A 27293-nucleotide genomic window follows, 5' to 3' on the forward strand; every position below is an offset into this window, starting at 1 on the left:
AAAAATAGAAATACTAACAACTAGCTTAGTCAGTTCCTGGGCTAACATATTAAAAATAGTATCGGAAAACTATCCAAAACCACTCCATAAAAGGGCATTATGCAAGTCTCAACCAGCTGAGCTCAATGAAACACTTCTAATTGCCAAAAGTTGGATCAAACTATCATCATAAGTCCCCTAACCCTAACTAATTAGCCTACGGGAACCAATTGAATAGGCTAATGGTCCTTCATGCTGAAGTGCTTAGGAAGGGGGCATTATAGTCCGCCCTCCCCAAAATTGTTTGTCCCCAAGAAATTACAACTTTGCATGCTATAAGATCTACACATTTTCCCATGTTGCATCCTCTACCAGCAAGTTCTTCCATTTTAACAAATACTCTTTTATGACCCACTTCCGCAGAGTACATGCCTTGTAATCTATAATGGGCTCTAGAATCAAGATTAACTTCCCCTCCTCATTCAATGGTGGCAACTTTGATTAGGGAACTACGTTATGCTTGAATGCCTTTTTGAGCCTAGACACATGAATGATGAAACACACAGTTCACTCTACTACTAGCCAATAATTCTAACTCATAAGCCAATCCTCTCGGAAACTCTAATAGGACCATAGAACTTGGCCTTAAGCTTTTCTAACCCACTCTTCTTCAGAGTGGACCATTTGTCTAGATGAAGCCTCAAATAAACGATGTCACCCCTCTCAAAACTGCACTCTATACGCTGCTGATCAGCAAATAACTTTTGCTGATTTTGTGCCTACTGCAAATTCTCCTCCAATGATCTCATAATATCATGGCTCTCATGCAACAAATCCCTGGCCTTAGGCACTCTACTATTCCCAAAGAGAAAATCAACAAAGTTGGGTGCCTCATACCCATACAAAGCCATGAATGGTGACATCCTAATAGACACATGATAGGTAGAATTATAACAGTACTCTACAAGGTGCAACTATTTCACCCATGCTCTTTGTTGTCATGAAATGTAATTCCTAGGATACCTCTCCACCCATTTGTTCATTATCTTAGTCTGACCATCTATATATGGGTGGTAGCTCATGCTTGGAGGGAGGTCAATCTCACTCAATCTGAAAATTTCCTGCCAAAAGTAGCTTCTGAACTTGTTGTCCCTGTCACTCACTATGCTCTTGGGCATCCCATGAAGTCTAAATATCTCCCTGAAGAATAAATTAGCTACTTGTGTTGAAATATATGTCGCAGAAATAGCAAAGAAGTGTGCAAATTTGGTCAACTTGTCTACCACAACATATGCAATCCTTGTCCTATACCTTAGGTAGCCCAATGAAGAAATCCATAGACACATTCCCATTTCTGATTAGGAATGGGTGAGGGCTGAAGCAAACCAACAAGATAATTGTGCTCATTTTTATTTTGCTAGCATGCGAGGCTCTCTCTAACATACTCAAGAACTTCATTTTTAAGCCCTTTCCATGTGAATTTCTCCTGAATCTACTTGTAAGTCTTGAAAAATCCCAGGATACAAGAGAGAGTGTAATGTTCCCTTTTTGGGATGATACGGTTTATGATTGGATTAGCCTATTATTGGCCCTCCTAGGCTAAGACTGACAGTGAGGGGATCCCAGTTGGCAATGCAAGAGGCTTATTCCCATTCCGGAGGTCAGAAGTGTTCATTATAACATTAAGCGACTTTATAAAATGACAATATAAAGTCATTTTAATTAATAAAGATCTCCAGCTTGTTCGAGAAGCTACTTCATAAGGAGGAATTAATAGTAAAGGAGGATTTATCCCACATTGAGCATGGAGATTGATTTGGAGTTTGAGGAATCTTTATAAACAAACCTTGTCTTCCTTCAAGAGCATGTTCTGAGAATTGGATATTGAGATTATTTCTCCATCATTGCTGGATTTTCTAAGGACGTAAACCCTTGGAATTAGTGAAGGTTGGACGAGAACCCATTCCTTCAAGATTGGTGAATTCAAACGGAGTTCACATCTGGATTAACAGTGGAATTTTGGAATTGAATAAGCAGATTATTGGAGGCATTGGTGGCGCAAATATTCCTATTCACTCGGGAGAAAATTGTGGGTTTGAGAAACACACTGACAGCCATCGATTCTAATATCAGACTTCATCTATTTGCAGATTGTGAGTATAATATTCAGCGATTACTTTTGCTACCTTGGGCGCTGCCTTCCTAAGGTTTAGGCAATCATGCTTGATGCACAATAGACGGCATAAAGGCTGCAACTAATTCATTGTATAAAGCTTCAGGTCTAAAACAAGGGCTGCTACCTTTGTGCATCGATTTGGCATCCAGGAGTCCTCATTGCATGAGCTAGGGATGTCAAGCCTTCATTGATTGAGGAGGGTTGATAATCAGGTTTAGCAATGTCCCCTTTTCCGCTCTAGTTTGTTTTGGGGACTGTTGGCCAATTCTGAGACCCGTTGGTCAATCAAAGGCAAAAATTAGGGTTTCCTTTTTTCTAGGAGGATGCTTTGACAGTTTTGGTGGCTTGCATGTTGGAATTTTATGATTCTAATTTTGGATTCCTTCTAAGTTTTCAAAAAGCTTCACAATGGGGGTACATGCATAGCAAGCAATGGAGTTTGACCGACTTACTATTTTTAGTAAATGTTGGTGGAAGCAGCTAATTTCTCTGGGTTTTTCTGGGTTTTCTAAGAACTTCGCGATGGTATATCATGCAAATCAATTTGAAGACCTTTTCAGGACTTACTATTTTTAGTAAGTTCGGCAGCTACTCAGAATGTGGTTAAAATCACTTTGGAAACACTTACTATTTTTAGCAGTATGCTTGAGTACTATTTTTAGCAGTGCTATTTTTGGCAGGGGTTCTATAACTCAACTCAGTGGTTATTTTTGACAGGCTCCTATGTTCGACAGTGCAATTCAATGCCTTGGCCTCAGCTCATTTTGGCAGTATTCAGTATTTGGAAGCAAAAGTATTTTTTTAATACTTCATTATTTTTCCCTTCGCCTAGGCATAACTTGTGTATGACATAAAGGGGGCCGATTTGATATTTAAATTATCAACTTATAACCTAAGTCTGGACGCCCATGGAGGTATTTTTCATTAAAAAAAAAAAGATTATGACTTTACATTATATATGGTGATTGATTATTTGGGCGGCCACTTAAGGGAGAAATACATTTGTTGCTAAATGAAATATTTTATTAAGTGGATGATTTAGTGAAGGAAGGAAATGAAGTGAAATGAAATGTAAATTAAAGGAAATTTGAATGCCATTGTTTAATCCCATATTGGAGGGAGGAGAAGTTCGGCTTGGGGGAAAAGTTATAAATAGGAGTGTTGGACTCTTGTTTTGGTTATCCAAGAACAATTTTATAACGAAATGCAGCCGAAATGCAGAGTGAAAGCTTCGGGGAACGCTTACCTCCTAGCCATAGCTTGATTTCTTGCTTTGTAATGTCCCCACCTTTTTAGCATCTCATTGGAGTTCTTAGCCTTTACATTCTCCGAAGGCTAAGTGGAGAAATAAGGAGAAATTGATTAAATTAATTTCTTATTAAGTCATTAAATAAAATAAAATTAAAAAAGGTGACTTTATATTTAATTAATTTAATTAAAAGTGACTTAAGTGATTTATTTAAATATTTTAATGTTATTATAAAGTTATAAAGTAACTTTATAATAATAAAGTCACTTTAATATTATAATGTGTGAATATGTCTTTAATCCCACATTGGCCAAGAAAGTGTTCGAGCTCTCATAAGAAAGAATAAGAAGGGACTTAAGAGCTCATTTTATATCATCCATCCAGAGAATTGATATTTGTTTGTTATGAACTTGGGAGAAGAAGCCAAGGGTTTCTGATTCAGTCAGCCATTGGAGAGCGACAATTCTTTAGTGTTGCAACCATTTGAGGTGGTGAAATATCCACTAAATTTGGCATTTCAGGAGAGCTTCATTCTGGAGTTCTATTTGGGCTTTAAAAAGAAGGGAAGACATTTAGGGTATGCAGATTTTCGAATATATATTAATTGCAGACCTACAGTTTCATTTGGCAGCCATTAAAAATCAGAATTGAAGCAATCATTTCAAAATACAATTGCTGCTACAGTGCCCACGCTACAGTAAATGCTACAGTGCCGCCGTACGGACTGCTACAGTGCCGCGTGAAGGATTGCTACAGTACCGCGTGAACAGTAATTTTTTCAAAAAAATTAAAATTTGCAGTTGGCAGATTTTTTTCAACTACTGGGACAGCAAAAATCAGGTTTTTATCTTACATTGTAATGAATTTGTTTTCCAGGCATATTGGCCATAAAACAGAACAAACATTCCCTTGATAGTTTCGTAAATTAATTCCAGCAGTAATATTATTGTTCCAGTATTATTTTAAGCATAGGAGTTTATTCCAGTATTGTTTCATTGCTCATTATTACCAAAAAAAAAACACAAAAAAAAAAATCTATAAACATTCAAAAACCAAAACAAATTCAAATCTACTGCATTCAAAAGAAACAGTCAGCAGAGGAGAGCCAAGTTGGGTTCTTACATGCTTGCAATACAGCAACTAGTTGAGCCAGAGATTGCTCTTCATTCAGAGGAGTGGATTGAAGATACTGTTGCAGATTTATGTATTAGATTTCCGATTTTTGGGAGTGTTGTAGTGTGTTTCCAAGTTGCTGATTTCTAGTGTAGCTGAAGTGTGTTTTTGCTCGTAGCTCCTTGTGTGTGTCTCAGCTTGTTCTAGGTGTTTGCTAGATCAATTCCTATGCCATGGGTGCTTCATCCTGTAAGTTCTTGTTGAATATTTCGAAGTATGGGATTTTATATTGCAAGTCGTACTTTTATGTTGTAGATGCCCTTGATGGGAGGACTTTGGGTTGCATGTTATGCTGTTTCTGAATTGTTAGTGCCCTTTTCTCAATTTTGCACTAGCCGATGTATGTCTAGAGTCTTTGGGGGTTTGTTTAGAGTTAATTTGGATGTGTTGGGAGTAAGATAGAAGTGTTTTGTGGGGTTTTTATGTTGTTGGCTTGCATTTCCAGCCTGCTGTTCATTTATATCAGATTCAGTATTTCGAGTTTAAAGTTGGTTTTCAGGTGTGTGAGTTCATTGGTGTGGTGAGTAGGGTCTTGGTAATAAGTTGCAGCTGTTAGTTTGGTATTTAGCATTGGAATAACTATGATGAATCATTTGTAATGCTGGTTAGTAGTACTAACAGCAAATTCTATTGTTTTCTCTAGTCCCACAGCATAAGTGGAAGAGGCTGGCTTCGCCGCCTAGCTGTGGATAGTGATTTCTAGTAATTCAGATAATCCATGTTGCATTGTATACTAATTAGTGGTACTATCAGCTATCTTCTTGGATTGTTGCTCGTGTCCCACTGCATAAGTGGAAGAGGCTAGCTTACCGCCTTCTTATCTATTGTAACACTGTCCTCCCGCTAAATAAGCGGTAGAGTTGATTGTAATTACATTTCTAGTCCTCCCACTGCATAAGCAGTCTAGTGATTGTTGTTCTTTCAGTTGTAATCTTCTAAATGGCTAGTTGCACCACTATACTATTGTAAGAGTTCTTACACCCGCTGGATAAGCGGAAGGGGCTGGCTTGCCGCCCAGTATTGTATTTGAGATTCATTTCCAGCAGATATTTGAGCTAACGATCCCCTTGACACTGTATGCTCTCACCCTCCCATACTGGGCTCTCGGTGATGAGAAAGTGAAAGGGTTACTTTCAGCATTTCCTTTCTGCGCAAGTTTGATTATTCTAACCTTAACAGGTGAATCTTATTGTATTAAAAATCAGAAAAAATTAAGGGGGATATTACAGGTTCTTTCATAGTCACTTCATGCATTGTAGTGATGTTTCCTAAGCAATGAATTGTTATATCAGACCTTAAGGGGGCTGCTGTGGATGATCATTTTATATCAGACTTGTGTAGCATTGGGAAATCATTGTAAGGCCAGTAATCTAGGCTGCTCATTCTATACTAGTATTGTAATAGGTAGAACATCAATGAATGAAAGGAAAAGTTGTATGATAAATGTTTGATATAATGCCTATGGTTATAATCTTCATAGACAGCATAATAAATTGCATGCCAACTGTTTGAGGTAATGTCTAGTTGCTGTAGGTGCATATTTACATAGTGCGGGTCATCTATATGCATTCATAAAGACAAAAAGAATTGAATATGCATTATGGTTCTTTGCCTAGACATCTGAGTAACCATTTGACAGCATTTCAATCACATTTGACATCATTTCAAGCAATCTATATCAGACTGAAACATAGAAACAGCAAGTAAAGGGGTTGTTTGCAAAGTGTTTGACAAAATTCCTAAGTGTTTAAAACTGAAAATTTAAGTCAAAACTAACAAGGGTTCCTACAGTGGTATCAAAGCGGTCTCCTGTCATCCTGTTGGGTTAAAACAAACATTCAGTGAATCAACACCCTACATCATTTGAGTGACTAGCACTCATCAGTTTCAGTTATGGGTTACTACAGTAATGTAGGGAAATCCAAGGAAGAGATCGAACAGAATGCCATCAAGTTGTCAGAAAGATGTGAATGAGATTCCCCTCGACTCTTTGACGACTATCAGAGTATGCCAGATGATTTTAAAGCACAATACTCTATTAATGATTATCTGAACTTTGTTGTCATGTTGAATCCCAGAAGTATTGGATTGCTAAACTATATTAGGAGGGTGTATAAGGAGAAAATTTCATCTAAAGGGGAAAAATTCAGTCATGGGCACAGCATGAGCAGGTATGGTAGAACAACTGAATCAGCTAATGAAGATGGTTCTACTTCCAAACTCAATGATCAGGTTATAGGAACTCCCATAATGAGCAAAAATGAAATGAGGAGACAAAACTTATGTTTCGCATGCAAAAGCCTTTGGGAACCTTATCACCAATGTGCTGATGGAAAAAAGAATGAGTTGAAAATGAAATACATAGACACAGGGGCAGCCAACATGGTCAAACAGGATGAGCAACCAGCTACCTGTAGCATTTCTATGCCTTCTCAACAGGTGGACAGCAAAGAGGCATAGGTTCAAGGAGTTGATCAGGATGGTTATGCTGCTCCTCATGAGACACGGTTGTGTGAGGAACCAGTTATTGTCAGTGGTCAAGCACTTGCTTCGCTAGATGAGAAGTCTACTAGCAATCTATTCCATAATGTGCAGCTGATTAATAAGATTGACTCTATGGGTGCTTTGGCTAACAACAGGGGTGATGGATTAAATGTTGTGTCAAGTCAGCAGCATGACACAATTAGAGATGGTGACCAAGAATCCAATGATGCAACAAGTACAAGTTATACAAGTCTCATGGTGGGTAACTTAGAGATTCTTATTGTGATTCTTGGAGTGATACTATTGCTGTTCCTACTTCACTCCATGAGGTAACTTTGTCATCTACAATTGAGTTAGGAGTGTTTGGTGATGCTCACACAGTGACTAGCGAGCTGGATTGTGTTTTGGCCCCAAACGTTGATGTTCCTTTGATTAGAACCATTGTTGTCCAAGTTCCAGACCAACAAGTGTGCCTTGAAGATGACATTGAGAATGTTGAATCAGTTAATTCAGATGACGTCATGGATGAGGACAGTTGTGTTAGTCATGTTTTCCAGGTTCGGTGTGAGGATTCAGAGTGTGAATCAGCCTTGTTACAGAAGGCCAATACCTCTCACAGTTTGGAAAATCAATTGAAAGTCAATGAAGACCAGATTGTAGCTTCATCAAATCATTTTGATAAGACTCACAAGCTGATTGAAAATCAGCTATGGCATGAATAGCTTGTGAAAAGACCAACAGGTAAAGAAGAAGAATCTTCCCATGCACACATCCAAGTAATCAAAGAAGCTTTGGTTACTATGAAGTCGAATTATATGCATCTACTTTCCGACCGAGATCATCTCCTCGATCTCGCTAAAATTTATTCAGGTGCATTGAGTGGGAAGGAAGAGGAAGTGGATAAGATAATTCATGAGCTTGAGGTTTCACAGGGTACGTTGGAGAGCACTCAGTTGGCTTTTCAAGCAGTTGAGGTTGACACGAGCTTCATTGTCCATGGTAGAAGTACAAACTACTTTGGCAGCCTCAAATCAGGTGGATGATGGTAGCTTCACTTCTTCAATCTTGGACACTCCAGTTGAGGGTGTAGAGCCTCTTGTGTTTGTTAAACAAAAGTTACATTCAGAGTTTCATGATTATGAGGAGAGGTTTGACTTTGAGTTTTTCGGTGATTCACAGTCTTTTTCATGTGGATCATGAGTCATCTCTCTTTGAGAGCCCTTCACAGGCTCAAATCAGGGATAAGTAGTAGCATGGAGATCCGTGCAATTCACAGACTTTGATGGTACTTTGTTGGTGTTGATCCAAGAGTCCATCAAGAGTCCCAACTCTTGATCTTGGAGGAGAGTACTCCTCATATTAGTGCTGATTGCAACTGGGAGGTGGTTTTCCTATCACATTTGACAGATGGACATGACACTAATTACACATCAGCCTTGGATAAGGACTTGGCTATCAGCATGGCCAAAGAGTACATACGGATAGAAGACAGTGCTGATGTGTTTTCCTTGACTCATTCTCCTCTTCACGCAGCTGGGACTCAACCACATTGCCGTGATGATATCTCCAGTGCCTTCAGCAGCTCTATCATCACAGAAGTTGAGCATGATGATGACACTTGGGTAGAGTATATTCAATTTAGGGCTGATGAGCCTTGTATGCTGATTGTGCTTGATGGTGTGAATTTTTCGCACAACAATTTGCATTGTGTGACTCCTAGTACAGAGAGACAGTTATGGAATCCTAGTGCTGATTCAAGATTCCCAGAGGAGTCGATTAGTGCATCACATTATGGTTACATTGTGTGGGATGCATGTTGTTTTACATTCAGCCCACCTACAGAGGACTTGCTATTCCAGTTGATGCATAGGTGTGGGATAGATGCTTGGTTTGGTATGCTTCCCTTAATGGGGGAGGAAGCCATGTCCTGCAAGGTTGCCAGTTTGCTTCTCCAGTATGGTCACTGGTTTGGGAGTTCAACGGAGGATATAGAGAGATGTTGTGTTGCAAATGTATTCAGTTATTCTTATCTCCTTATGGTGGATGGATGTGAGTATCGATTGCATTGGGATCCGGATGGTGACAGGTTTAGCATTGCAGTTTGTACAGGTCCCATTGGTTGGCTCACCATTTTTTGGCATGATGAAATTGAGATCAGATTTGAGCAACAGAAGTGTAAGGATGTTCTTCTTGACAGGCTTCTATTCAAAGTTTTGGATCCTTCCAGTGCATCGGGATTTCAAACAAAGCTCACTCAAGAGTTTTCAGGTGTTTACACAATGAGGAGTGCCTACAGTTTTCTCTCAATTATTCTGATGTTGGTAATACAGGAGCTAGTTGGTATCAACAGGGACATTACACAATTCTTCCTTTGGAAACCAGGTGGACTCGTGTGTTATTTTGTTTCTGAGATTGCTTGGGGACAAACAATTTCAGGGAGGGCGGACTATAATGTCCCCTTTTTGGCATGATATGATTTATGATTGGATTAGCCTATTATTGGCCCTCGTAGGCTAAGACTGACAGTGAGAGGGTCCCAGTTGGCAATGCAGGAGGCTTATTCCCATTTCACAGGTCAAAAGTGTTCAAGATTGTTCTTCGTTTGGTTCAATTTGGCCTTCGTTTGACTTTGTTTCACACACTTACTATTTATAGTTAGTATTTGATCAAAAGGGACCCTTACTATTTTTAGAAAGGCAGTTGGATGCGTAGTGGAAACAATGGTTGAACTCCAGGTTCAGACGGGACAGAGAGATAATGAATAATCAATGAGATATTAAAATTATAATGGCATTTAATGATATTATTTGTTAATGGTTATATTATAAAATTATTTAACTTTATAAAATGTCACATTAAGTGACTTTATAAAATGACAATACAAAGTCATTTTCATTAATAAAGCTCTCCAGCTTGTTCGAGAAGCTACTTCATAAGGAGGAATTAAAAGTAAAGGAGGATTTATCCCTCATTGAGCATGGAGATTGATTTGGAGTTTGAGGAGTCTTTATAAACAAACCTTGTCTTCCTTCAAGAGCATGTTATGAGAATTGGATATTGAGATTATTTCTCCATTGTTGCTGGAAACCAGTGACTGGATTTTCTAAGGACGAAAACCCTTGGAGTTAGTGAAGGCTGGACGGGAACCCATTCCTTCAAGATTGGTGAATCCAAACGAAGTCCACATCTGGATTAATAGTGGAATTTTGGAATCGAATAAGCAGATATTGGACGCATTGGTGGCGCAAATATTCCTATTCACTCGGGAGGAAATCGTGGTTTTGAGAAACACACTGACAGCCATCGATTCTAATATGAGACTTCATCTATTTGCAGATTGTGAGTATAATATTCAGCAATTACTCTTGCTACCTTGGGTACTGCCTTCCTAAGATTTAGGCGATCACGTTTAATGCACAATAGACGGCATAAAGGCTGCAAATAATTCATTGTATAAAGCTTCAGGTCTGAAACAGGGGCGGCTACCTTTGTGCATCGATTTGGTATCCAGAAGTCCTCATTGCATGAGCTAGGGATGTCAGGCCTTCATTGATTGAGGAGGCTTCATAATCAGGTTCTTTCATAGTCACTTCATGCATTGTAGTGCTGTTTCCTAAGCAATGAATTGTTATATCAGACCTTAAGGGGGCTGCTGTAGATGATCATTTTATATCAGACTTGTGTAGCATTGGGAAATCATTGTAAGGCCAATAGTCTAGGCTGCTCATTCTATACTAGTATTGTAATGAGGTAGAACAGCAATGAAAGGAAGGAGAAGTTGCATGATAAATGTTTGATGTAATGCCTATGGTTATAATCTTCATAGACAGCATAATAGATTGCATGCCAACTGTTTGAAGTAATGTCTAGTTGTTGTAGGTGCATATTTACATAGTGTGGGTCATCTATATGCATTCATAAAGACGAAAAGAATTGCATTTGTATTATGGTTCTTTGCCTAGACATCTAAGTAACCATTTGACATCATTTCAAGTAATCTTTATCAGACTGAAACATAGAAACAGCAAGTAAAGGGGTTGTTTGCAAAGTGTTTGACAAAATTCCTAAGTGTTTAAAACTGAAAATTTAAGTCAGAACCTGCAGGGGTTCCTACACAAAGGTGCATCATGAAAAGTCTTCAATATCTTCACCTTAAGTTGTGAATTAGGCACCAAATAGATCCCCTCCTTGTAAATAATCCAGTTCATTGAGCATTGTCTACCTACCATCATGAATAGTGCCATCATGAATAGTGCCCTCAATGATTCCTGCTGCCCAATAATTTAGATACTCTGTTGAAATCATCTCTCCCCAAGCAACAATGATCTCAACCAATGAACACAAATAAGGCCTCTTGGAAAGTGCATTAGCAACTACATTCTTCTTTCCTTTAGCATACAATGTCAAAATCATAGGCTTGTAGTCTACTTACCCACTTTTGTTTCGTATTTGTTGATGTGGCTAAAGCCGGATTACCAACTCTCTCCGGTCAGCGCAGAATAGAATGTTGAGTATCCTATCCTCTCTTGAATAAGGGAATCCCTAATGTTGTTCTAGATGATCAAAGAGGACAACCTCAAGGTTCCAAATGTCAGTTCATGACTACGGATAACTCAACGGTTTGATGTGTTTTTGCTGGTAACACAAGGGGGCTTACGTTCACAACAAGCAGGCCTGCATCCAACGATGCTACGATTCTCGGATTGCGAAAAAATAAATGCAAAAGGAAGGGTTGAGGAAGCCTAAGTACAGTGGTGGTAATGGTTGGTGTTGCGGGTAGACAAATTTCGAATAACTAATTCTTGTTTCACCAGAGACACCCTCACAACTCAACAAGAACAGTGCGCGCTCCAAAGGATAAATGGATTTGCAAATTATGTGGATTCATCGAGGCACCCAATTCTGGCGCAGCCTAAGACAAATACCCATAGTTGAACTAAGCATAGTTTTGGGTTCAGACTAGCCATACGATGTGACTTGCAATCAGCAGGCCCCCTATGGTATGAACCGGAAACTTCATCAAATATGTTCACACTTCGATATTAAAACCACTGCACTCTAACTAGTAATCAGATGAAAAGAAACCATCCAAACAAAAGAAAACAAAATAACAAACACCACATTTCAATGTTCATATATTTGCTTCAGCTGCCATTACAACAATTCCTGCTCAGCAGTCCTATTCTACTCCTAATCTGAAATCTGCATCTAACTATTCTACAATCTAACTCCTATAAAACCTAACAAATTCTAACCACTAAAATCTAACCCTTTAAAAAAGAGAGGCACTGCCTTTTATAGATTTTACATTTCAAATTAATGGCCAGGATTGAATCGATCCAATTGCTCTGATTGGCCTTCTAGAAGCCTGGCAGTTTTAACCCATACCTAGTTATTTTCATTTGTCCTCCCAACTGCCAGTTGTCAATCAGGTAGTTGAGGAATAACTGACCTGTGTACCCCCTTGCTTTAAATAGATTAGACGAGGCCCACAGGTAGCTTTTTACATTAAAACAATTCAGTTTTACAAGCAAACTGAGTTTTTGATACTCTATTGTGCAATTTGAGTGGTTTCTGAGTGTGCATATATTTGTAGCATTCTTTGTATACCACTGCTCTCCAAAGACTTGAAATATCATCTCTTTGGTCCTTTCGCGTTGTGGTTGCCTCTACCCTACAACATGCTCTTCATTGACACCGCCCTGTGGTAGTTTGTGTGTCATCATCTTCATCACCCGGCTCGATCGCGATCCTATCTTCAATTTGTGCTTCAAGTTGCCACCTTAGCCCTTGTAGCAGCATCACTCTGCACAAGCGAGTTCAACATGAATCAATCACCTCGAAAAATATAAATGATTTTAACAAATATTAAATTTTTTCAAGGCAATGTCAGGCTTCGTTTCGGCGAATAAGAGGGGAAAATTAAAAATATTCACTTTTTAAATTAATTTGAATCCCCTCTTTTCTATTTTACTTGGCCGATTCAATGAAAGGGTAAAAATCGGCCTCTTAGGAAGAAATGCAAGCATTTTAAACATTTAATGTCAAACTCGGTTCTTTTAGGCAAAATGACAATAAATCAACCCCCTCCCCCATTCTTCATTCCATCCTTTCACTTGTTTGGGAACTAAGGGAGAAATTCGGGTTTTTGGAAGGAATTGCACGATTTTGCTTTAACTTGGCCTTTGGATTAAACATGTAAGAATTCAACTTGGCCCTTAAGGTGAAAATGCAAACACCTTTCTTGGCGCCTAAGGCCAAAAAACTCAACTTTTTAAGCCAAAATGCAAGAATTTTAAAACGCCTATGTTATATGCCAAATTCGGGTTTCTTAGGCAAAATTTGCGATTTTGCTTTTAAGCAACTTCTTTGTTTGGAAACTCAAGCTTGTAAGAGAAAATGTGAACTTTTCTTATATCTCCCAAAACCAGTAAAAATGCCAAGCCTCCTTCGCCTCTTTGATTGGAAGAATTCGGGCTTGAGGAAGAAATTCGGCAATTTTAAGAGAAATGTGCGATTTTGGGATTCCATCGACATTTTTGTGGACGACTTGGGGTTTCATCGGCAATTGGAGGGCATTTGCAAGGGGATTTTGAAAACACCCTGAAAGAGTGAGTTTAGGTTTTATCGTGCTTCTGAAGGCCACAATGTCACACAGAAAACGACCTTGATTGCTAAGCACTGAAATTGCAATCAGCTTCAGTCGGGATGGGGATTGAAAGACCACAAAAAAAAGGTTTGATTCTAAACTATAGAGCCCTCTCTCATTTGCCAAGAAATCTGAACTTCTTGCTTTAGTCTTTCATACCAAAGCGCTTGTTTTTGGACTCCTCCCTTACGCAGGCAAACTACACACAAAAAAAAACGGGGGTCCCCTGTCCAGGACAGGGATGTGTGTACGAAATGCACAACACTATTCTCAAGATCTTTCTAGTTCATAAAATATTTGATGCTATTGTGATCCGTTTTGATAATGAACCTACGCTTACTAGATATGGTCTGAACATGGCCAAAGCATGCATGATGGCCAACATCTCCCTGTCATATATGGAGTAGTTCTTCTTCACACCTCTCATCTTTCTATCTCAAAGGCTATGGGATGCTTCTCCTGCATTAAAACAGCACCATTCCCCTCTCTTGAGGCATCACACTCCAACTCAAAAGGTTTAGAGAAATCTGGAATTGTCAATGTTGGGCATGTAGACATCACCTGTTTGAAGTGATCAAAACACTCTTGTGCTAAATTAGACCACTCAAAAGCTCCTTTCTTTGTCAAATTTGTAAGTAGAGTTGCAATCTATGAAAAAACCTGAACAAACCTCCTATAAAAACCATACAAACCAAAGAATCACTTAACTAGTGAGAGATTCATAGGTGTAAGCCACTCAACTATAGCCTTGATATTTTCAAGATCAACTCTCACCCTCTCTGAACTAGTGATATGACCAAGGTAGAAAAGTTCTATCATCCCCAAATCACACTTGGACTCCTTAGCATACAAAGACTCACTCTCCAATATGCTCGAAACCTCTTCAAAATGCCTAATATGTTCCTACCATGTTTTACTAAAAATCAAGATGTCATCAAAAAATATAACACAAACTTCCTTCATTGTTTCCTGAATACCTAATTCATGCAAGCAGTGATTTTTTTAGTGGCTAATATTCACCAATTGGCTATTTTTTAAAATTCAGAAATCAAAATTTGGCTTATAGTTCAAGTTTTAAGGTAACCTAAATCGCCATATTTTTACAAAATTTTATTTCAGTCTTATTTAAATCGCCAGAGAATTTATTTTATTAAATTTTTTAACTCAAAGATTCGCCAAAATATTTGATACATGGTTGGATCAGATTCGCCAAAATTTTATTATTTATTGTAAAAAATTAAATTAATTCACCAATAATACATCATAATTATTAGTTACTTTAGGGTTCTACCAACAATATTAAGTTGCCACCACTGATTCAAAATATAATCTAATGACCATCATTGCATTCCATGAGGTAAATTGTACCTACAAGTTGTAATGCTCATGGGAGTTGAGTTTCTTTTCAATTGTTGGCCTCAATGGAAATCAATGGTATAAAAATAATTTTGGGCCCCATAAGTATTACAAATTTTAAGTACATTTTATCTGACGATATACAAAGAGGGCTATTAGATTAATTTAAATTAATGCTAGTAACTAAATAAAGTAGTGTTTACCCTTTAAACTCATTAATGATTTCCACCTTAAGCATCTACTTTTCTATAAGAATTTAGTCTTTTAAATGAAATTATTTGCAATAGTAATTAATGCATACTTGTGTTATTTTCTAAGATTTGCCAAGATTTTCTACCAAAAAAATTTGATGTAAAAAAATTCGCTAATAAAATTAATATTTTTCTTTTAAAAAATGAAAGATTCACCAATAAAAATTATTATTTTTATCCAAAATAAATAAAAATTCGCCAATATTTTATATCTTTCTTTGAGGTGGGGTTTCTTAAAGTTATCACTGCATGCAAGACCATAAATTGGTTGGTGTATTAGTCAATTTGAAAGGCATCACCAAAAACTCAAAGTGTCCAAAGTGGCATCTGAAAGTTGTCTTCTCTATTCCTCCTTCCTAATCTAATGGTAGCCTAATCTCAAATCAATCTTCAAAAAATTATCAAGCACCACATAGCTCATCTATCAACTTGTCAATCCTACGAAAGGGATGCCTATTTTTTATTGTCTTTTTGTTTAGAACCTTGTAGTCAATGCACATCCACTTTGTCCCATCCTTCTTTACCAAACCCACTACCAAAGCAAAAGGGCTCTTACTAGGTCTAATGTGCCCCATCTCCAGTAACTCTTTAATAGCCTTTTCTATCTCATCGTTATGCCTATCAAGATACCTGCAAGGTGCAGTAATCACTAGTTTGGCACCCTCCAATTCTATCACATGATCTATCCCTCTCTCGAGTTGCACTCCAAGTGGAAATACTCCTAAAAACCTTGCTATGCTTTGATAGCAACTTTTGGATGTTCGGATGATAATTGTTCTTTGGCTGATCTGCAACTGTAGGCATAATGAGACACTCTGCTACCCACTCCACCTAATCATGTCTAATCAAATGCTCCATTCTCTTAAAGGATACAACTTTAGGAGCCCCATCTCATAGCCCTGTGAACACTATCTTCCTCCCATTTGATTCAATCTTCATTTTCATCTTTTGTAAATTGAAGGTGAACTCCACAAGAGATTGCATCCAATGCAAAACTAGAACCACATTTGTATCTCTTGTGTTCACCACATTAAATTCCTTGTTCAACTCATAATCTCCTAACTGTATGCACAATTGGAAATCTCACGAGTACAATTGAGCTTGTACCCATCAACCACCATCACCTTGAATACCTCATGTTCTTCAGTCTGGAAGCCTCTCCTAGTCACAAAGCCCTGATCAATAAAATTATAAATGGCACCTATATCAAGAAGAGATTATTTGCTGCCTCTATAGCACACCTTTAACTTTGAATGTCATTGCTTTTTGGAAGTTAGAGAGTTGGGCAATGGTACCACCACTTCGTTGCTCTTCTTCTAATGAACTTTCTTCTCCACTACTTTCTGAATCAGATTGTTGTTCTGATTTTTCTAACACTAATTCCTCTATTGAAAAGTACTCTATTTGTTTTGCTTAGCCTTAACAACACATTTGTGAGATGGGTCCTGTTATGACCTTTTCACACATCACCCCATTGAGAATGGGGACCCTCCTTGTTTCTTGCTTTCCAGGGTTTTTGTTAGAGCCTTGTGACCTCTCGGCACCAATTTTGTCAATTTTGAATGGTCTGGGTTTTGAAAGTCATAAGTCAATTTGTGCAAGCCATGGTCAGAACAGAGTCTAGACACCATCAAGGTGCCCGAAGAATGAAGATTGCAATTGATTTGGGTAAATTTGGGCAGCTTTCTATTTTTGGAAAGTTCTGTTTTTGTTTTTTCCTATTTTTTAGGAAGTTACGTTTTTGGCACTTTAAGCACGATCCCCGAAATGGCTATTTTTAGAAAGTTTTTCCTATTTTTTGGGCATGCTTGCTTTTTCTATTTTTGGAAAGGGGGTCTAGGGTTTGCACTTTTGGCTCTGAGTTACATTGAAAATGATCAAGAACTCTACCCAAAATTCAAGTTTTGTCCGAAAAAGCTAAGTTCCTAGATTTTAGGGATCTAGAGGAATTTAGAGGATAAATGGTGTATGAATTTCAAATTTCAACAAGATCCGAGTTGAAATGCATAAGTTGTGAGGATTTTGAATTTAGTTCTCATGGAGATCAGGTCTCTTCAAGTCCGCCCAGCAAAAAGGTTCATAGGGTCATGAGTTTGATCAAGTCCGCCCTCATGATGTATGCAAGGGGAAGAGATCTCTCCAAGTTCGCCCTGACTTGGTCAAGGAAGCAAGGAACCCCGCCCATGGAGAAGGTGCATATGTTTCATCAAGTCCGCCATGTTAGAAAGGTTCTCAACTCCCCTCAAGTCTGCCTTGTGAAGTGCAAGAAAAAAGAGAGCAAAAGCATGTCTAAGTCCGCCTTGAAGATGGCATGAAGAGGGAATGAAGTCAACTAAGTCCGCCCTAGGGAGAGGATATGTAGTGCACAAGTATGTCTAAGTCCGCCCAAGAGGTGAAAGAAGCAGCAAACATGAGGAGCATGGAATCAACCAAGTCCACCCTCCTACAAGTCCAAGTGCATGAGATAAAGGAAGTCCACCTAGGACTAATCAACAAAGTGCAACATGTTAAGGAAGTCCGCCCAACACAACAAGTTGAGGTACATAACTTCAATGAAGTCTGCCTAAAAACATGAGAGATGGTGTGCAACTTCAACCAAGTCCGCCCTACATCACTTGCAAATGAAAACAAAGTCAATGAAGTCTGCCTAGATGCAAAGGAATGAGATTCATCAAGTCCGCCTTCATGAGAAACTTGCTAAATTAGGAGTTGGAGAATATTGTCATGGTGATCAACAAGATATATTGTCCAAGTTCGAACCAGAGGCAATTTTAGAAAGTTTTTCAAAATTGAAGATTGAAGATTAAGTTCAATTCATAGACTGAAAATCAAATTAGAAACATTCTTTTCGACTAAAACTCACCATTCGAACTTACTAAGAGGATTCCAACTCAACTGAAACTCAAATTAGAAACTTTCCTTTGTAAATTGAAAGACTAAAGGAGGACATTTAGAAGCAAATCAAAGAAGATTTTTGTGTTTCTATTTAAGAAATTCGAACTTCATGAGGTTTTATTACAAATACCAATTCATTCTTTCATAAGAAATTCGAACTTTAGAGAGCAAGTGGAGAAGGTTTTGGGGAAGTTTTGTGCAGGTTTGAAGGCTTCCAGCGAGATTTCGAAGGTTTATGCTAGAGAAGGGTTTTGACTGTTTTGAAGAGCAATTTCACAACATCTTGAAGATCAACCTCAGATTTTTTCATCACGAACAGAATTTCTCCCTTCTTTCTTATTATTTTTGAAGCTGAAATTTGGTTATGGGCAGATTATCAGGTTTCCTAACCTGATTTTTCAAATTTTTTTTCGAAAGAAAGAATCAATATAATGCATTCTCCTTCTATTCTTTCTTATTTTCTGCCCCATGAACCAATGTTAGTGCACACTTAATCAAATTTCTTAAACTTTGTTTTTATTCTCAGTTCTAATTTTTTATTAAAATCAGACATGCAAGTTCCCAAGTTTGGTTATATTCAAGGGTTTTTCTGAGGTTTTTAAGAATATCTAAGCATTGAAACCCCTTTTAAATGCTAAGTGTTAAAAAAAAAAAGAGTAAAAATCAGAATACACTTAGCTGCTAAACTCCAAATCCTAACTTAAAATACAGATTCTAACTTAATTTTGTTTAATCCTTGCAGATTTGGATGACCTTGGGAGTTGGACCATCACGCAAAGTTCAGATGAAGTTCAAGGTTGATAAGGATTCCCCTCCGGAATCGAAGATGAACTCCAAATGGAAGCAAGTTGGAGATACCAACCTTGGGCACATCAATCTTCGAGAGTTCAAAAAGAGCATGCAAGGCAAAGACACACAGTTACCCACTCCAATTGGACATGCGAAATGGGATAGTGCAGGCTGCTGTTTTCCTTCCAGCAGTTCAAAGTACTAAATTGATTACAGAATGCTTCGAACATTATAACCCAGAGAATAGAGAAATAGTTGCTCCTGATAGCAGAGTGCTTGCAAATATCGGTGAAGTAGCAATCAGAGAGGCCTTCCGTATTCCTAAATACCACAACACGGTATACATGACCAAGGATGAAGCAACCCAACTATGCAAGGATAATATGGAGGAGTATGAGGCTAACATCAACCATTCATGGTTGGAGAAGCCTAGAAAAAGTGTTCCAAAGATGCCTAAGACCCTTCTCAGGCCTTATTTCAAAGAGGACTATGGAGACCTCATTATCTTATTAAACAGAGTTATGGGCAGCCAACAAGGTGCTCGTTTCGATCCATGGATGTACTATTTTATCCATGAGCTGACTGCTGGTGTAAAGATGATAAATTGGGCAAAGATCATAAGTGACAATTTAGATGATCAGTTGAGAAACTTGGAGAAGAATGGAACGTTTTATGAGTTCCTATTTGATCTACTCCTTAGCCAGAACATACAGATATAGAGTCCTTGTGTGTAGAGGAATTGTCGGAAATAAAGAGAACCAGTTCGCTATCTATGATTGTTATCCACAATTGCACCTGGAGGAGAAGTTTCATTTAAAAAGGGTCAATGATGCATTCCTTATGCATATCAGGAGAACTCTTCAGGGAGCTCTTCATCAACCACTATCTCAAGAGTCAAAAGATTTGATCAGCAGGTTTGGGCATTGGTATATGCAATATCCCAGGTTCACCTACTTGAGGATCCAAGGATTCTCTTGACCCCCATACAAATTGCTCATGTTTCCTACAAACAAAATGGTACTACTTGAGGTAGTAAGACAGTTGAAAAACTTTATGATTGTGCAAAGAGAAAAACAAAAGACAGGAGCATCTTTTCCTCTCGGTATCGGAAAAGGGTTGGAGACCTGTTCATCAACCCAAGCTGCCACACATGCCGACAAGGAGATTCAATGATACCCATTCTTCCAATATCAAGCAAGGAATCATTTCGATCCTTTTCATCGGATGGGACAGGTTAATGGAGAGAAGTTTGACCACAGGTTGGACCTCAAGGACTATTGGGCCAACGCCGCTGATAACTTTGAGATAAGATAAGAGATTCTGGTCTAGAATCCCATTGAGCTTGATCAAGGAATTCGAGGTATTCCGAGTGATTGACCAAATTAAAGATCATGAATTCGAGCAACCACATTTTGTTAATTTGAGAAACGAGCCCCTTGCTCTAGTTGATTGGACAGATTTTGAAAGATCTAACCTGGGAGATCTAATGAGGCGTGTGATCAAATACTCCAAATGGTGGGCAGCTCAGAAAACAAAGAAGCTCAAAGCAAGGAACATTGCTTTCACCTATGATCTCATGCGGACTGATGAGTCCATGTCTTCGAATCACTGTGTGACATCCAACAGTCCAGGGAATCCAGAAAGTGTTGGATCAAGGAAGAGGAAGGAGCCCACTAAGAACACAATAAGGGCAAAGGGAAAGAAGATTATTGCAGAGGTAGATGTGAGTAGATGCCAGAAGTCAAATGAAAGTCATTCAACTGCAAGCGCTTCATGCACTGCTCCAGTTAGAATTTTGATTGATCAGCAAGAGTTAGATAGTGAAATGGGAGGCAACGAGATGAGGATTCCTTCTCCCATAATTGAGAAACTAGTTCAGAAACTAATTCAGGAACCCAATTCAAGAGACCATTTTCACTAAGGTTGTAGAAGTTGTGAACCCTGAACCGGAGACAGAATTCCTAGATGGCATAATCTCTACGCCTAATGGAATTGAAGATAATTTTCATGAAAGTGGTATGGAACAGTCAACCATCCCTGATTGGTTGAAGGAGAGGATCAAAGCTAAGGTTCTTGAGAAAGTTCACCAGGTAGATAACATAGCAGCACTCTTGGTTGAATTGAATAAACCAAGTGAAATGAGACCACCCAAGCGAGCCAAGAAGTTTTCTTTGATTCAAAGAAACAATGTAGGATTCGGATCAGTTCAAGTAGCAGTATCGAAAACAGGTAAAACTCAAGACGATATCACTCTTGAGGAATATGAGGTCACTACCATAAGTCTGGGTAAGACCACTAAGATCCAAGAGGTCTAGGAATTTGATGATTCCTGCAATACCACGAAGGAGAGGTTAAACAAAGAAGTCGAGAAGAGAAAGACGTTAGAGGCCAAGAATGAGCAATGGAAGAAATATGTCCAACACCTAACAAACACTATTGATTGGGAGGAGATACCAGTTACTCCACCCATACCTCTTCCACAAGAATGAATGAAAGATTATTAAGACATGAAGGCCAGTTTCAAAGAAGACAAAGGATGGACTTCTAATGTCTCAGAGTGTGCTGACATACTTGTTAAGACCTTAGTCTCAGCATATGACTCCACCTCTTCCTTATTGAGCGGAATCCAGGACATAGCTAAAGCTTGGGAGGATATTGAAGATATACAGAACAAAATAATTCCATGCTTGAAGACCATTAGAGGGCTTTCTCAGTAGGATCTAGTAGATGGAAAGGTTATTCAACCTGGTGACATATATGACTTCAGCACTTGGTACTTTGCTTTGACAACCAAAGTGGAATCTCTAAAGAAATTAGAGGCTAAGTGTTTGGAGATAGAAAAGACTATCAGAGGTATTCAGGACAAGGTCTTCCTCGTAGCAGCCAAGATATTGCAGCAAGATGAAGTGTGAGAAAAACATTTACGTGCAGAGAATCTAAGGGCCAAGATTCAAGGGAACTTCTTCAAAGTTTCAGGGCCAATTCTCAAGGATGATCTCACCATGATTTCGAGTTTCTTGCTCATTGATGAGAACTTCCTAGCACAGGCAGCTAACTGGGAGAACACTCTCACCACATGTACTGATGACGTGGACATGACTGATTACCAGATTAGCAGTTTGCCACATGTCACCATGGAGGAGGTTCAGCTGCTCGCGTCCAAATACATTGAATTTGCAGCTTCCAAAAAGGAAACTGGATGCCCACTTCAGTGAAGATGGCAATTGTGCCACTTGTCTTGATGTCTTTTGTTTGAACTAGTTGAGTTTTGGGAAACCCTAATTACGGTTTTGATCTTTCAATTTGAGCCCTTGATCACTGTTTAATCTTCACCGTTCAAAACTTTTGTGTGCCTATATAAGGTTTCCTCCTCTCGTTTGGAGAGAGTGAGGTTTTTTAAATATTTTTGCGAGAGGTCACTTTTTGGATAATATATTGCTTGTGTGCTTCTAGGCTTTGTAATCTCTATTATCTAAATGATTAGCAAGGTTTTCAATTTGTTCAACACAATAGATTAGATTTTATTTCATGTATGTTAGATTGAATGCAAGATTTGATAAGTATTGATTTGTGGTGTATCTCCGCTCATACTTTTGATGAACAAATGATTTTTGTTCATTGTGTAAAGTTAGTCTGAGTTTTCCTTTGTGTGTGCTTAAATTCCGATCATAAGCACAACCCTTGAAGATTGCATCCGCTTTGTGTAGTTGTCCTAAGCATGGCGAAGCAAAACGTGGTTACCGAGTTCACCTAGTCAATACCGTCTTTTGAATTCTTAGAAGTAGAATAGACCTTCTAAACCCTTATCCTTTTACTTTTTTTGTGAAAATCTAAATCCGAAAATCTAAAAAAAAAAAAGAGAAGAGCATCAATTGTTAAATTTGTCTAAGTCCTAAGATTGTGAACAATCCAAGCGTAAGTCCCTTGGTGTATTACCAGCATATCACAACACCCACTGAGCTTATCCACACGTCAAGACGTGACAAAAGAAACCTTGAAATCACCATATGATCTTCTCGCAATCTTAGCATACGCGAAGATTTTGTTCAAGAGAGGATTGAGTGTCTTTGGACATTTTATTCTAAGTTTGATGAATGATAAAACACACACCAACAAGAATTGGTGCTAAAAGGAGGGCTGATAACAACAAATTGTTCACAATTCTGGGTAGTTGATATGGTGCAGCATGGTGTTGCCGCATGAATTTCCATTTGAACTGCCACTTGAACAATCCAAGCGTAAGTCCTTTTGTGTATTACCAGCATATCACAACGCCCATTGAGCTTATCCACACGTCAAGACCTAACAAAAGAAACCTTGGAATCACCATATGATCTTCTTGCAATCTTAGCATACGCAGTGATTTTGTTCAAGAGAGGATAGAGTGTCTTTGGAAATTTTATTGAGTTTGGTGAATGATAAAACACACACCAACAAGTCCCAAGGCTCCTTGCAATGAAAGAACGATTTCTTCCTCCAAAGAGCATTAAACTACTTGTTGTCCAACCTATTAGACTCATTTCGTGACTGATTTGATTCCTTATGAAAAAGTTTCTTATCCTTATCCTTCTTATGTAGGAATCACTTGGACTAAAACTTCTACAAGTAAAAGTCTCCATGACTATAGCCTTCTTGATGGATTGAGTGCAATATAGGTGGATTGAGTGCCTTAATCCAACCTCATAAAGGATTTGAAAGACCATCCATGAAAAGAACAATGAGCCTCCTCTTGAAATATTTGTGATCAACACGGAAGGCCTCTGAAAATCAGCAACGTGTGCCTCTACAGAACCCCATTATTTCAGCTAAGCCAACTCCTTGAAGTGTAACTCTGGGTCCTTATTATATCTATCTATGAGCCTTTCAGCAAACTCAACATAAGAAGTGATCTGATCATGATCCATGTGTTGGAAACATTTGTCGTTGTGCCAAAAGCTCGAACTATCAACACCCGATCCAAACACCAATTTTAACCCAACCCACGAGAGGCAGTTAAGCCATGTCACAAGTCCCCAAGGAGGTCCTGACCACCAAATCAACAATCTCCCCCTCAGCACCCACTGAAGGGAGACTCGAACCCGTAACCCAAGCCTCTGATACCAATTGTTGGAATCATTTGCCATTACGCCAAAAGCTCGAACTATCAACACCCAATACAAACGCCAGATTTAACCCAACCCACGAGAGGCGATTAAGCCATGTCACGAGTTCCCAAGGAGGTGCTAACCACCAATTCAACACCATGGTGATCATCCCATGACGCCACCACTCATGAGCAATCTCATCTAAGTGTATAGCTGCATATTTGATTGATTTGTCCTTAGGCATGTGATTGAGCGAAATATGTGTCAACCTTCCGCACCCAAGCTCTAATTGAAGTCTTTATCAATCCATCTTAGTAAGGAAAGGTTAGTTTCCCAACCTTTTTTTGCAAATCATGGTTATGTATTCTTCCACCAACACAGGGTGCTTCATTCTGAGGTCAATATAGTCTAAGTGATATAGCAGCCTGGCAATTAGGACGTCCATCTATCCAATCTTGCATAAACTGATTCTGCAAATCTATAACCAAGGGTTCATCTTCAACCTATGGTTCAGCCCTATGGAAAAACTAGCACAAGGGGTCTAGAATTAACTGTCCCAGCCCAGTAATTTGCATTTTTGTTATTTACAAAGTTATCCTCTTGACCATTGTTGCCATTGTTTCCACCACAATGTCCATTGCTTCCTCCATTATTTGCACCCACATTGTTGTTATTATTGGTGTTAACCCCCATTTGGCGTGCCATCAATTCAACCATTTGTCCAAGATGCTGATTTGTTAATGGTGCACTATGCGCTACAGCCCATTGCCTTCTAAGAAGGGTATCTATCATGTTCAAGTAATGTTCTCCATTTGGATCCATATCACCCATATTTATTGTTCTTTGTCCTTCTATTGCTCCATGTTCTTCTTCTACCAAGTTAGGATTTGATCTGTTTCTATGGATGTTGCATTGATGTGTAAAAGGTGGTTGCTCTAACCCTGACATGTCATTGTTGTATCATTTTGAACCCTTCAAGATGGCTGGATACACTTCTCTTATAGCACTATAATATGTTGGAGTAAATAGGACATTTATTTAATTATTTATTAATTAAGTCCTTCAATTACTGTTTCACTTAAGCTGAACTTAGGTGCCTTTTCCTTTTATTAAATTAGGCTAATAATAGCTTAAATTGTCTCATTCATTATGACTGTGACACATGGCACTAGCTAATTTAGTCTAGCATAAGGGTTTTGCAACTAGGGTTTCATTCATCCTTTTATAAGGTTTCAATCATTCATTATAATTGTATCTCCAATATTCTTGTGTGCAATGATACAAAATTCTCAAGTTGTTATGAAGCATTTATCTTTGCTTGATCTCTTTTGTGTGACAGATATATCTTGGCTCTTGTGGTTGTATCAACTCCTACATGGTATCAAAGCTTTAGATATGCTGAGTTATCGTTCACAAGCTTATTGGATCCAACCTTGAGTGATTTTTCTATGCACATAGGACTCAAATGAAGGTCGCCATCGTGTTCGCAATGTCCCAAAACCTTAAGATCGATTGTTGTTTAATCAAAATCCGAGCAATTGAAACTTTGGATCAATTTGGCTGACGATATAAATATCATGGCAAAATCTAAAGTAGCTAAAAAATGGGCACATTGGACCAGCAGTCGCACTGGGAGGAGTATCTATATCTTGTGGAGTTTGCTTATAACAATGGATATCATAGCTCCATAGGTATGTCTCCTTTCCAGGCATTGTATGGTCGCCCTTGCCGTACTCCTTTGAGTTGGGATCGGTTAGAGGACGGGGTGTGTATAGGACCGGATATGCTTCGAGAGATGCAGCAGCAAGTTGAGCAGATTCGTGGGCATTTGGTAGCTGCACAGGATAGGCAGAAGAAGTATGCCAATGCTCACAGAGTGGATCGTCAGTTTTCTATTGGCGACCGTGTATTCTTGAGAGTGTGTCTGCGAAAGAGTCCGATCCGTTATGGAAAGGGTTCTAAGTTGGCGCCTTATTTTGTTGGCCCTTTTGAGATCCTTGAGAGGATAGGACATGTTGCCTACCGTCTTGCCTTGCCACCGAGCCTATCCTGCATCCACGATGTTTTTCATGTTTCTGTTCTTAGACCTTATCATCCAAAAAAGTAAGTTATCTGACATATTAGAATGGTCCTTATCAGCTGGTCAATTCTTTTAGAAAAAAAAATCAATTTAATTTCACCGCATAGTCATGCCCAAAAAGTTAACACACTTTATTCTTCTAAAAAATGTTACAAAGGAATCTTTAAAAGAGTCGCCACTTTTAAATCTCAAAGAAATCGACCCTTTAGAGTAAACAATCAATGATGTGGCATAAAATCTAACCAAGTGGCTGACAAGAAGACAAGTAAGCACACAACCAGCTTAGCCACACACCCAACCAGCTGAAGTAGACAGGCAAGTAGCTGAAGCACACACCCAACCAGCTGAAGCAACCAAGCAAGCAGCTGAACGAGGCAACCAAGTAGCTAAAGCAACCAACCAAGCACCTCAAGCAGGAAGACAAGGAGCTCAAGCAGCTCGAGCAAAGATTAAGAAGATCTAATGAATAATCATCAACTTGAATAACACCTCAAATCAATCCAATATCACTTGACTAATATCATTTGACATCAATGACAAAATGTACAACAGACACCATATATATTCTTATTATGAATAATCTCAACTTCCCCCCACAATGTGGGGGGATTTTAGGGATTAAAAATTACTTTCTGCCAACCTTTACACCAATAAAATTTCCTTTCTCATTGAAAAATAAAATGACAATTAGTCAAAACAATTCACTCCCTGGCATGTACTAGGTAATGTTTGAACTCCTAAAGACATAAGTGATATATAATGGCCGGTCATTTCCATCTTTTGACTGTAGCATTAACTAATATTCAAATCTTCCTTTCATGTACTCCTAAGATGGTCACTCATCACAAGAATTTCTCTTACATAATTATTGATCAAGGCTCAATTCCATAGTACTCCAAAGGGGGATTTATTTAACAGAGTTTATGAAGATCATTACCGTTTTAGGCATGTTGCTTCCCCAAACAAAAGAATATTTAAAAAATCCATTCACTCATTTTATGAAAAGTTGTACTTGTGCACATGCATTGTATCTCGTTAAACAAAAATATGGTACTAATGCTATAAAATCTTACCAGCGGTGTGAGAGAGATGCAATGAATTTAATTAAAGCTTGTTACACATAGATAT

The 27293-nt window shown here is 38.5% G+C and overlaps 1 protein-coding gene across 2 annotated transcripts in view; it reads right to left on the reverse strand.

The window, feature by feature from the left end:
* LOC131065518 (uncharacterized) overlaps positions 1-27293 on the reverse strand; it is a 91560-nt gene that overhangs the window by 38746 nt on the left and 25521 nt on the right. The window lies entirely within an intron of this gene.

Source organism: Cryptomeria japonica, chromosome 4 (assembly GCF_030272615.1).
Source record: "Cryptomeria japonica chromosome 4, Sugi_1.0, whole genome shotgun sequence".
In the NCBI taxonomy this organism is placed as follows: domain Eukaryota; kingdom Viridiplantae; phylum Streptophyta; class Pinopsida; order Cupressales; family Cupressaceae; genus Cryptomeria; species Cryptomeria japonica.